The sequence below is a fragment of the Aptenodytes forsteri genome, unplaced genomic scaffold (genome assembly GCF_000699145.1).
Source record: "Aptenodytes forsteri isolate BGI_AS27 unplaced genomic scaffold, ASM69914v1 Scaffold59, whole genome shotgun sequence".
NCBI lineage: Eukaryota > Metazoa > Chordata > Aves > Sphenisciformes > Spheniscidae > Aptenodytes > Aptenodytes forsteri.
In genome coordinates, this window is record NW_008794085.1 from 1545701 (window position 1) to 1555687 (window position 9987).

The following is a 9987-nucleotide window of genomic DNA, read 5'->3' on the forward strand; positions in this document are numbered from 1 at the left end:
AAAGGTTTAAAAGGGTTAAACTGCCGCAATTGGCTGGCAGTTAGCAGCACGGCTTGTCATTTGAGAAGACAACTGCATTTCTGAGGAAGAAGCCCGGGGATGATAGCAAATCAGAAGAAGTAATGTTCAGTAGGGGCACTTAAAATTGGAAAAAAAACCCCACGTATTAACTGCACATTTTTGAGGCCTAAGCGCAGCACACAGGGTAAGGAAAAGTACAGCACCGTATAGCTAAAAAAGACCCTCGAAATAATAAAAGTATCTATAAATGTGCCATAACTAGTGGGTGTTATCCCCGTGAACAGTTATTCCTGCGAGCGGTGGGGATTTGCCCAGCTGCTAGAATAGGCTCTTGCCTGGTATTGTCTCGCACAGGGCATACGCGCGCCCCTGTCACGCAGCATACGCAAACGTGCTTCAGCGAGCGAGCCACAGCTAAAGAGATAAATTATACATTTCCAGGATCTGTGAAAGAACAGAAAAACTTCACAATACGAGTTTCTCGATTCCAGACTGCTGACGTAAGTAGCAGCCAATGCAGTGAGGAGAGTGGGACTGGCTGGTCAGGCGCCGCTGCAACTGCAGCAACGCAGGGGCAGCTGCCCTGTGTGCACACAGGCTGGCGCTGGCCTGCGCCACAGGAGAGGGCAGGACAGGTCCTGGCACCGCTCGGGGGGGTGCGGTTAATTGCTGTTGTCGAATAAATATTTAGTGATGGCAGGGTGACTGAATTAGGAGTTTGTGCGCGTCCACCGTCTCTCCGTTGTCCAAGGCAACAAAGTCTTTTAAACCTGTTCCTGCTGGCGGCTAATGTAGAAGGGATGTACCCGTACAGGTATACAAAACTTTAGCCGGGAATATTTATTTACAAGTAAGTGCATTGGTACAAAAACGCAGACCGACTTCCCTCTGACAGGCCGACTGGTAAGTCTGGTCTGGGGAATCACAGCCCAGGTGTACTTTAACCACATCGCCACCTGTGGGCCTCCTTCATTTCTGCATCTCTGGCCTTAGCTGGACCACAGAGACATGAACCCAGTAACCAGTTAAAATTTAAGGAAATAATGTCTAGCTAGGAAAAACGTATGTGGGAAAACACAGGATGTCGTAGGTATGTTTTGTTTCTAATTACATAGCAAATAAAATATCGGCATTTGAATGGCACCGCAGGTATGATATAAATGCAGGAGAAAAGTCTATTTCTGTCTTTCTCCATAGACTGGGATACGTTCAGAGTCTGTGCATAAAGTGGACTGGGAGCTTGTGGAAAGCTTCCGTGGGGAAAAGGGGGAGAGGACCGGTGTTGTGGTTAAAAATAATGTATTTTTTTAGCATAGGTCTATGAAATATATCATCTGGATGTAATCTCCATGTACATACTACATTTAAACATACGCAGCAGTTTTAGATTTGTTATTTAGGATCTGATACAATTTAAAATATATAAAGTAACAAGGCATGCTACAGATAATCAACAGTCACTGTTATTCCAGCTCTCTGATGGCTAAGAGCACAAGAACGGAGCAAATGCCAAGCTAAAATAAAATGTAAGTTGTCTAATTATCTAAGCCTGTAATGGCTGGAAGCTACCAAATCCAGACTCTGGAAGAGCCATCGGGACCTCTCCTTATTGGAAAAGATATTCTACCAAGAAACACTGCCACAGGCACTAAAATGTTTACTAGTCTTAAAACTGATAGTGATACAAAAAATGGGAATTACCTTCTCAAGGACCAGAGTTTTAAATGGCTTAATGACGTCTTCCAAATACCATTGCAACGTTCATGTCTTTTTCTGAAATCTGATCTTCACTAATTTTTGGGATTAATTTTAACAGAGGAAATCTTAACCGAGAGCATTTTGCAGGGCAATAGTTTTCTAATTTTTCTTTTGTGCAGCATCTGCTGTTGCTGTGCTGTCATCTTCGTTATGTTTTTCATTGTCTATGTGCCATAATGTAATTAGTTAGTTCAACATCATCTGTGCTATTAGATGAGATGTTTCTATGGTAAGTTAACATAGTTCTGTGTAATTGGTAGATTTCAGCAGTAAGCATGAATGTATCCATCAACTTTAGGTCGATTTGAGTCCGCAAGATTTAAATTCACTTGGCATACGTTATCCTCGAAGACTGTTAATTTTGGCTGAATGGATAAAAAACACAATGCAGAAGAAAATCTGGCTGCTTATATCGCGGTACTGTTGGAGTCGGGGAAAGGAAAGCATAAAATTGCTGGCTTAGTAGTTGCAATCTGAATGTCTGGAAAATGTTACAGCCTGTGATCCAAATCATTCTTAAACCTAGACGTGCCCCTAAGATAGCAGGTAGTCCAGAATTCATCAGGGTTATCTCTCCATTCATGAAAGGAGTCTTGGTTCTCTCCCTAAATACCGCATTCCTATGGGACCTCGACTGTCTTTTCCTTTTCTCATTAGAGAGAAATGTTGAGGCTGCTGCTTTGTCTTGAGATCTTCCATGCTGCACTTCGCTAGTCCTTGTGTCTTGCAAGCTACACCTTTTGAACAAATTAGACTTTTAAAACAAACCCTCTGACCCCAGTCCCTTTGGAAACAGTGATGAAAAATCAACAGCCATTTGTTACTTTAAAGTAATGCATCCTTTTACTCGCATAGGATCTTCTGGTTTAGGGCCTCAAACAATTTTAAAATGTGACTGGATTAAGTATTTAAGTCGGATATCCAATGTTACGGGAGAGTACACGTCCTGGCAGAAGCTGGGAAGAATCCTGGATGGCTTTACTCTCAGCTTTCTTTTCCAAGCAGTAGACTGTACTGTTTGCCCCAAAGAGCAAGATAATTCACTTTTAGAAATATGTGTATAGATTTTGACTTGCTTATAAATACATGAGTAACTTTATTTACAGGAACCCAGAACCGTGGAAGGTAATTAGTAAGCATAGTTCACTTAGGTAAGGGCTTGCAAGACCCTTTTATCATCACTGTATCCATAACTTAGGACAGGAGCCAAATAATATAAATGTCAGTAATTACAGATATATATTTATATTAACGATGAAGTCCACTTTAGGAAGAGCTAAGACTATATTTGTAATGACCTCATATGGCTAAAACTACGTTCACTAATTTGTCCTGTGCACATTCCTGTTGGGCGAATTGATGTATTACCACAAGCAATCAGTAGCAGAAAGTTCTGGAAGTGAGTTCTGCCACTAAAGTCAAAGACATCAGAGTTTGAAATTATATGTAATTTATGTTTTAAATTAAAAGTCTCTAGAGGCCACTAGAATATGCATATGTAATAATAAGTTCACTACATAAAACAATCTTACAATTCGAAACGCTGTATGACTTTTGAAAGATGGCTTTACATTCCACAGTCTAATAAAACAAGGCACTTTTTAAGCAAATCAGTTAAAATTATTTTGATATCCTTAAACATAGACTGACAATTTATTTTTGTGATGGCGTATCTGTAGAGGGATATTTTGTCACAAATATAAACGTGAATAGAGTATTTTTATGATTCAGCTGTCACCATCTTTAACAAGGAAGAAAACCCTTTGACAAATACTTAAAAACATAAACTCATATGGAACTTACCCTTTAAAGTAAAAAAATGTTTTCTTCACAGATACTTTTATAGACCTTGCATTAACATGTTGCCTCTATTCGCTAGTCACCATAACAAATGGTTAGATGAGAGGATGGGACAGCACAATTTGGTGCTGTTTGAAGGCCCAAATTATAGATAAAAGTAGCCCCTGAGCTACTTTAAATTTACAGGACAAAAAAGATCAACTGTAAAGGTATTAAAAAAAAAAAAATCTGACTAATTCAACTGACCAAAATGCTGTCACCTAATGCAGAGGTACATGTTTATAACACCATCATTCATGCTTCTGAACATACATCATATTTTGTAACAGTCTGTTTTTGTTAAATCACTGCCACTTCTTTTCAGTCAGAATTCACTTAAAAAAATTTCAGTGGAGAAAGTAAACTTGTCTTCTTTTCCCTCTGAGATAAGAAATCACTGAAACATATTAAATGTTTCCTACTCAGAGCTGACTATTTTTTCTGCAGCCATTTTTTAAAATTTCCTTTGTCAAAGGAACATTCTTTGAAGAACGTAGCTGCACTTTGGTATGATTTCTGAAAACAGTCCTGTGCAGAATGTAGTAAAAACAATGTTCTAGACTAATGCATTACAATGAAAAATGAAAACTTAACTCTAGCCTGTGTTATTTAATTAATTAGCCAAGTAAGTTCAAATATGCAGAAGAAATTAGTATTATGCCCGAGTGAATAAACAGCATGTTTAATATTTTTTGATGGTGTTGTCCACACATAATACCTTTATAATTGCACTGAAATTATTTTCAAAGATGTGTGTCCAGTAGCAAATCCCATGTCATTGGAATACCTGCCTGTTATGAGTGTATCCAGGAAATGAGTTATTTACTGTAACTCATTGCCGTGGAGGAGGAGTACGTCTGATATCCTTGTGAAGTTCCCATAACCTCTGAACGATGCTGTAATTTACAGAAAGGTCTGGGGCTGATCTTTTCCACCTATTTTGCGCTTACCCACAGAGAAGGCCCTTGTGATATCTGGCTTGGGCTACAGTAAACCAATGGAGGAACATTTGCTCAAGCCGTTTTCCCTGTAGGTCTTCAGGGGAAGTCCACAACCTGGAGTTTCAGAGGATTTTGTTGTACGATACATCATCGATGGGAAGGCATAGTTTTAGCTAATACATCTAGGTGTTTGTGGTGACTGTTTCTGATGGAAATTTGACATTAGCCATTGTTTCAAAGAGCTGAGGGAAAGCAAGGTACAGACTGAGAACTGAAACACAGGCATTACAGGGATCTCCTGTTGAAGCTGGCTTTTTAATGTAAGGGCTAGCAGCACAGTATGAGAAAATGGAGGGTTACAAAAATAAAGAGGAAGAGCAGCCTGGTGACTTGTGTCTGGCTACAACGCCTCTATCGCGTTTGATTTGAAATTTACATAGATGCCAGTAGTTATGACACGACTGTCACTCTAAGTTCACTTAACTGGACATGAAACAATGACAAACAGAGTGACAGTTCTCCTTCTATTCTGCAGTGAGGTTCTTCATATCTCAATTCTGCAACATTCCTTCTGTTCACTCCGCCAGACAAATGTGCCTCTGTTATTATGATTTCTCTGTTTGACTCGGCGCAGCCTTGCTTTCAGGAAGTTTCTAAGCTTTCTATTCAGTTTTTTAGTCATACCATTTATCAAAGCAAGAGTTTCTTAGCAACAGTTTTTAACATTAACTCTTTAATAGTTACTTAGCTGATGTAATCCATTATTTAAAAACATTTTCTTGCGTAAGAATATTACATTATTTTTCATATAAAAATATAGCCCTCTACTTTTCTTAAGTTGTTTTTCAGAACTGGAGCGACTACTATACTCCATGACCATAACTCTTTTTATCGTTCTACTATGATTCAGTAGCTTTTGCTGTCTTATAAACAATCTTACAATTAAGAGCTAATGTTAATGGAATAGATTGTTGTCATAGGATAATGGTTTCCTGCTGCTAGATAAATGCTGTGGCAATGCTAGGACATTTATTGAAAGTAATAGTGAAGACAAAGCTCAGAGATTTATTTTTAAAGCAGGTGCCACAGATCCAGTGACACCATTCTGTTACAATTGCTTTATTTCTATTTCACTAGAAGACTGATGAAGATGGAAGCATTTTGCCTGATGTATGCAAGTGCAGCAAAGTGACAGTGGCTCATTTCACTGTTACTGAATAAGCTGCATTGCACTTGGCTCAGGAAGAGATTTATTGTGCGGCTCATCCAATCAGAAAACAGTTTATCCATTAACTACAGCTTTAAAATATGTTGTATTTCTATGAACAAGATGGGGCTTGATGCTTTCTTTCACAGAAGCAGTTAGGCATAGTTCACGGAAAAGGAGGAAAGCGAGGCCCTACAGTGCTTGTTCCGTCGGCCCATCCAGGAGCCCCCCTTTCCTCTGTGCCACAGGGACGGCAGGCTGGGGAAGGTGAACCTGTCCGTAGCGTGTTCCCCTCCTCCCCAATCAATGGTTCCTTGTCTCCCTTCTTCTGCAGCAGAGGGTGTTGCCTCAGCATCAGCAGAGCAGAAATGGCAGCATTGTTCTTACCAGCACTGCTGTGCACGGGGTGGAGAGGAAAGTTTTTGACTAGTTTAGTGTTTCCTCTGTCTTCGAGTTCACAGGATCTTGAAATTTTGGAAAATATAAAATTTCCTTCTCTGTGACACTTAAAGTTGCTCACCCCTGAACTTTCCAACAGAGAACTGTGAAAAGCAGAGTTTGTAAAGCTTCCTAGGCTCTCTATCTGCTCTTGTGGAATTGCAATAAAACACCTTGATTACCCCAAGTATCCAGCTCCTACAAAATTGGAGCTGATTGTCAGGAAGAGCATGGGATCCATTCAGTTCAACAAGCTTCCTCCGGACAGGTATGCCCCAATTGCCTGACTTAGGCCTCAACAGATCTTTTGTGTTGTCTTTTGAACTGTAGAGCAGCTATTCCAGGTGGCAGTGTTGTAGCTATGACACCTTAAGGATATCCCACAAATAATAAAAAATACGATCCCTTCCCACAAACTCTGATCATTCCAAAGCATCTTCAAAGCTATGTTGTAAAACAGCATAATGACTCTATATCACCATAAAGTCCTGGCTAGGATTTCCTTAAGAAGCAAACTAATTTTATTATTAAGGCCCAAGGACCTCGACGTCAAACCAGCAATTCACTGTTCCAAGGACTTACTCTCTATAGCTGCTCACAGCGCAGCTCTGAATTAACTTCTAAGGCCAGAGCTTGAAAGCAGTAAACAACTTTAACCTTTTCTTGACCCCAGACACATCTCACAAATAGGAGTTCAGTAAATGCAAGAATTTCACTTTAACCTATGTGCAGACATTCTAAGAACTAATTCACTCTTCATTTTGTGAGTTTTAAGAAAATTTTTATACTAATAAACGGGCAAGTGTTACAGCACTTGTGCCAAAGAGCCATCAGATAAGGATGGTCCTCTGCTGAGCCTAGCTCTTCATGAAAGGCGACCACCAGAGAGAACATCATAGAGAAAAGCAGAAATGGGAGAGACCTGTAATCTCGACAGAATGAATCCTGGCAGCTGTGAGGTCCGTCAGGTCATCTGAAGAGCACACAGGCTACAGAGCTCCAGCAAATACATACCCTTCCAACTAGATCTCCATAGCAGCAGTGTGTCAGACTTCATCTTCTAATGCTTGTGCCTTCCAGCATCGGTCTCTTATCTGAAGTTTAGGATTCACAGGAAAGTTCTAGGAGATGGAGAATTTCCACATCTTTAAAACACTGGAGTCACTTACCTAAGTACCTTCAAGGATGTGACTGTAAGTATTGTAAAGTCCTATGATTTTATCAAAATATTTGGTGTATCTATTTAAAGTCCCAACTCTGGAATCACAGTCTTTATACAAATCTGCTTTCAACTTTTTTAATAGGAATTGTCAGTCTTCCTGGTTAGGTAAAAATGTTAACTCTTAAAGATCAACCAGAAACAAATAAAAAGAATTTCTTCCCATCTAGTATTTTATTTAAAGATTGATTCTTCATTCGATCTAATAAATAGCAAGGAGTCGTGATTTCTGAGGTTTTGGGATTGCCAGGACGGTAACCAAGTGTCCTATCACCACATATTGAATCTGCTGAAGGAATCCTCCTCAATTCAAGGAATTATTTAACCTATTTTGTTGATAGGCTTCTCCATATTGCACAGGACTGCACACAATCAATCAATCAATCTTTAACTTCCATACCGTATATCGCTCCCACAGAGGGCCAGAATTCCCCATGTCAGTAATCCTATCTTAAAGTGAATCCCCAGCCTCTTGCAGCTCTTTTGACTAAGGCGGCTGTGTATATCCCACCTGGATCCGGCCCAGATGCTTTATTTCTATTGCATGAGATGATTAATTATGTGGTTTCTTTCTGTTTGTCTGATAGACGCTGAGGTAAGAGAGTGATGGTTGCTTAGTGCGCTATTATTAAAGAGCTGCTTTTGATAGCCCTGAACAGGCTTGAGTTGTGTGCTACAACTAATCATAAAGCTGCTTACTTGGAAATGTAATGCTTGTTAATACTATACTGTACTTTTATAAGTAAACTCATTTTTGATTGGCTAGAGTTTAACTATAATCAGTAATTAAGGGTCAGCCATCCAGTAAACTCATTAGTTTACACCAATTACATTTGGTATAGTAACTAATGATTTCAAGGATCAAGCCATTTATTTCTAAGCTTTCAAAGCATAATTATTGTGTAAATCAGATAGAGTGTAAATCTTTTCCATACGTTTTGGTTGGTAATTGAGAAATAAAATGGTTTCCAAATGTATTCTCTGTCCAGTTTTTGTTCTGCAGTAGATCTCTCTGGGGACTCTTTAAAGTATATGGAAAAGGTGATGTCAACAGAAGTGTACGCTGGGCAAACTGAGACAGGATTAATTAATAGAGATGAAAGAGAATAAGTAAACTTTTTGATTGGCTAGAGTTTAACTATAATCAGTAATTAAGGGTCAGCCATCCAGTAAACTCATTAGTTTACACCAATTACATTTGGTATAGTAACTAATGATTTCAAGGATCAAGCCATTTATTTCTAAGCTTTCAAAGCATAATTATTGTGTAAATCAGATAGAGTGTAAATCTTTTCCATACGTTTTGGTTGGTAATTGAGAAATAAAATGGTTTCCAAATGTATTCTCTGTCCAGTTTTTGTTCTGCAGTAGATCTCTCTGGGGACTCTTTAAAGTATATGGAAAAGGTGATGTCAACAGAAGTGTACGCTGGGCAAACTGAGACAGGATTAATTAATAGAGATGAAAGAGAAAAGCCAGCCCCTTGCAAATCGTGGTCCAGGCCTCAACTTGGACATCACACCTTAAATGACGGTTTACAATCCTAAGCATGAGTCACACAGATTGACAAGTATTCAAAATAGAAGAGAATTAACATTCCTTTATGTTTAATGTATAAAGGCCTTTCCAATATGCAGTCTTTAAGATGGTGTAATCTCTGGAGCATTTTGCTTTGAAGTTTAATATGTAGTTCCTCACATCCACATAACATTTTCAACACGTTAAACAAATTAGTCTCTGGTTACAGAAGTTTTTAGACATTTACAAGTTGCTGTTTAACTAAATTTGATATGTGCCAGCGAAGTCGCTCATGCACTTGTTCATTTCGAAAAATGCACTTTTGGAATGATTAATAAATAAACCAGCCTTTCCTATCCCTTCAACTTTGGTGTTTATTTGAAAGCAATCTACTTTAAAAAGACATTAATATCCCTAGAATTATTATTAGAATAATTGCTTTTACTCTTCTTGGAACACACATTTTTTCTCATTTCGCTTCAGCACAGACAGCTTTCGACTCAGATATAAACTTCCTATTATTATTCCCCACTCCCCACCCCAAAAATGAAGAATAGGAATTATACACTTTTCACTAAGGAATAATTAATTTGTCTCAAGTATTAGAAGAGAGAATTGCAGAATGACTTTGAATGGTAGTCTCTAAGGAGTAGCATTGTTTGTTCTCTTCGGTCTTTAATGAGCTTTAGTAAATGGCCAGGAAAAATTACCTTCTTTCTGTAATATGAGAGAAGCGAGGAATGAAGGAAGCTATAGAATCCCTAGGAGAAAAGGGAGCAGCCACACACACGCGTGCGCACACAGCTCCCTGTACCACATCGCTTCCAATGGTTAGTGTTCTCCTTTGGAACCGAGCACTAGAGCTCCAGTTTTTCCATTACAGTTAAAATATATAATGTCCTTAATATTTTTGTAGGAGAGAAAATTCCTGGATGTCTCCCACATACTGACAGTGTCTGGCTTATGTTGGGGGACAACTGCCTATAGCTGAGCTCTGGAAGTCATTCTGGCTTCCTCTGCTCTGGCATTGATTTTGTCTTTTAAGA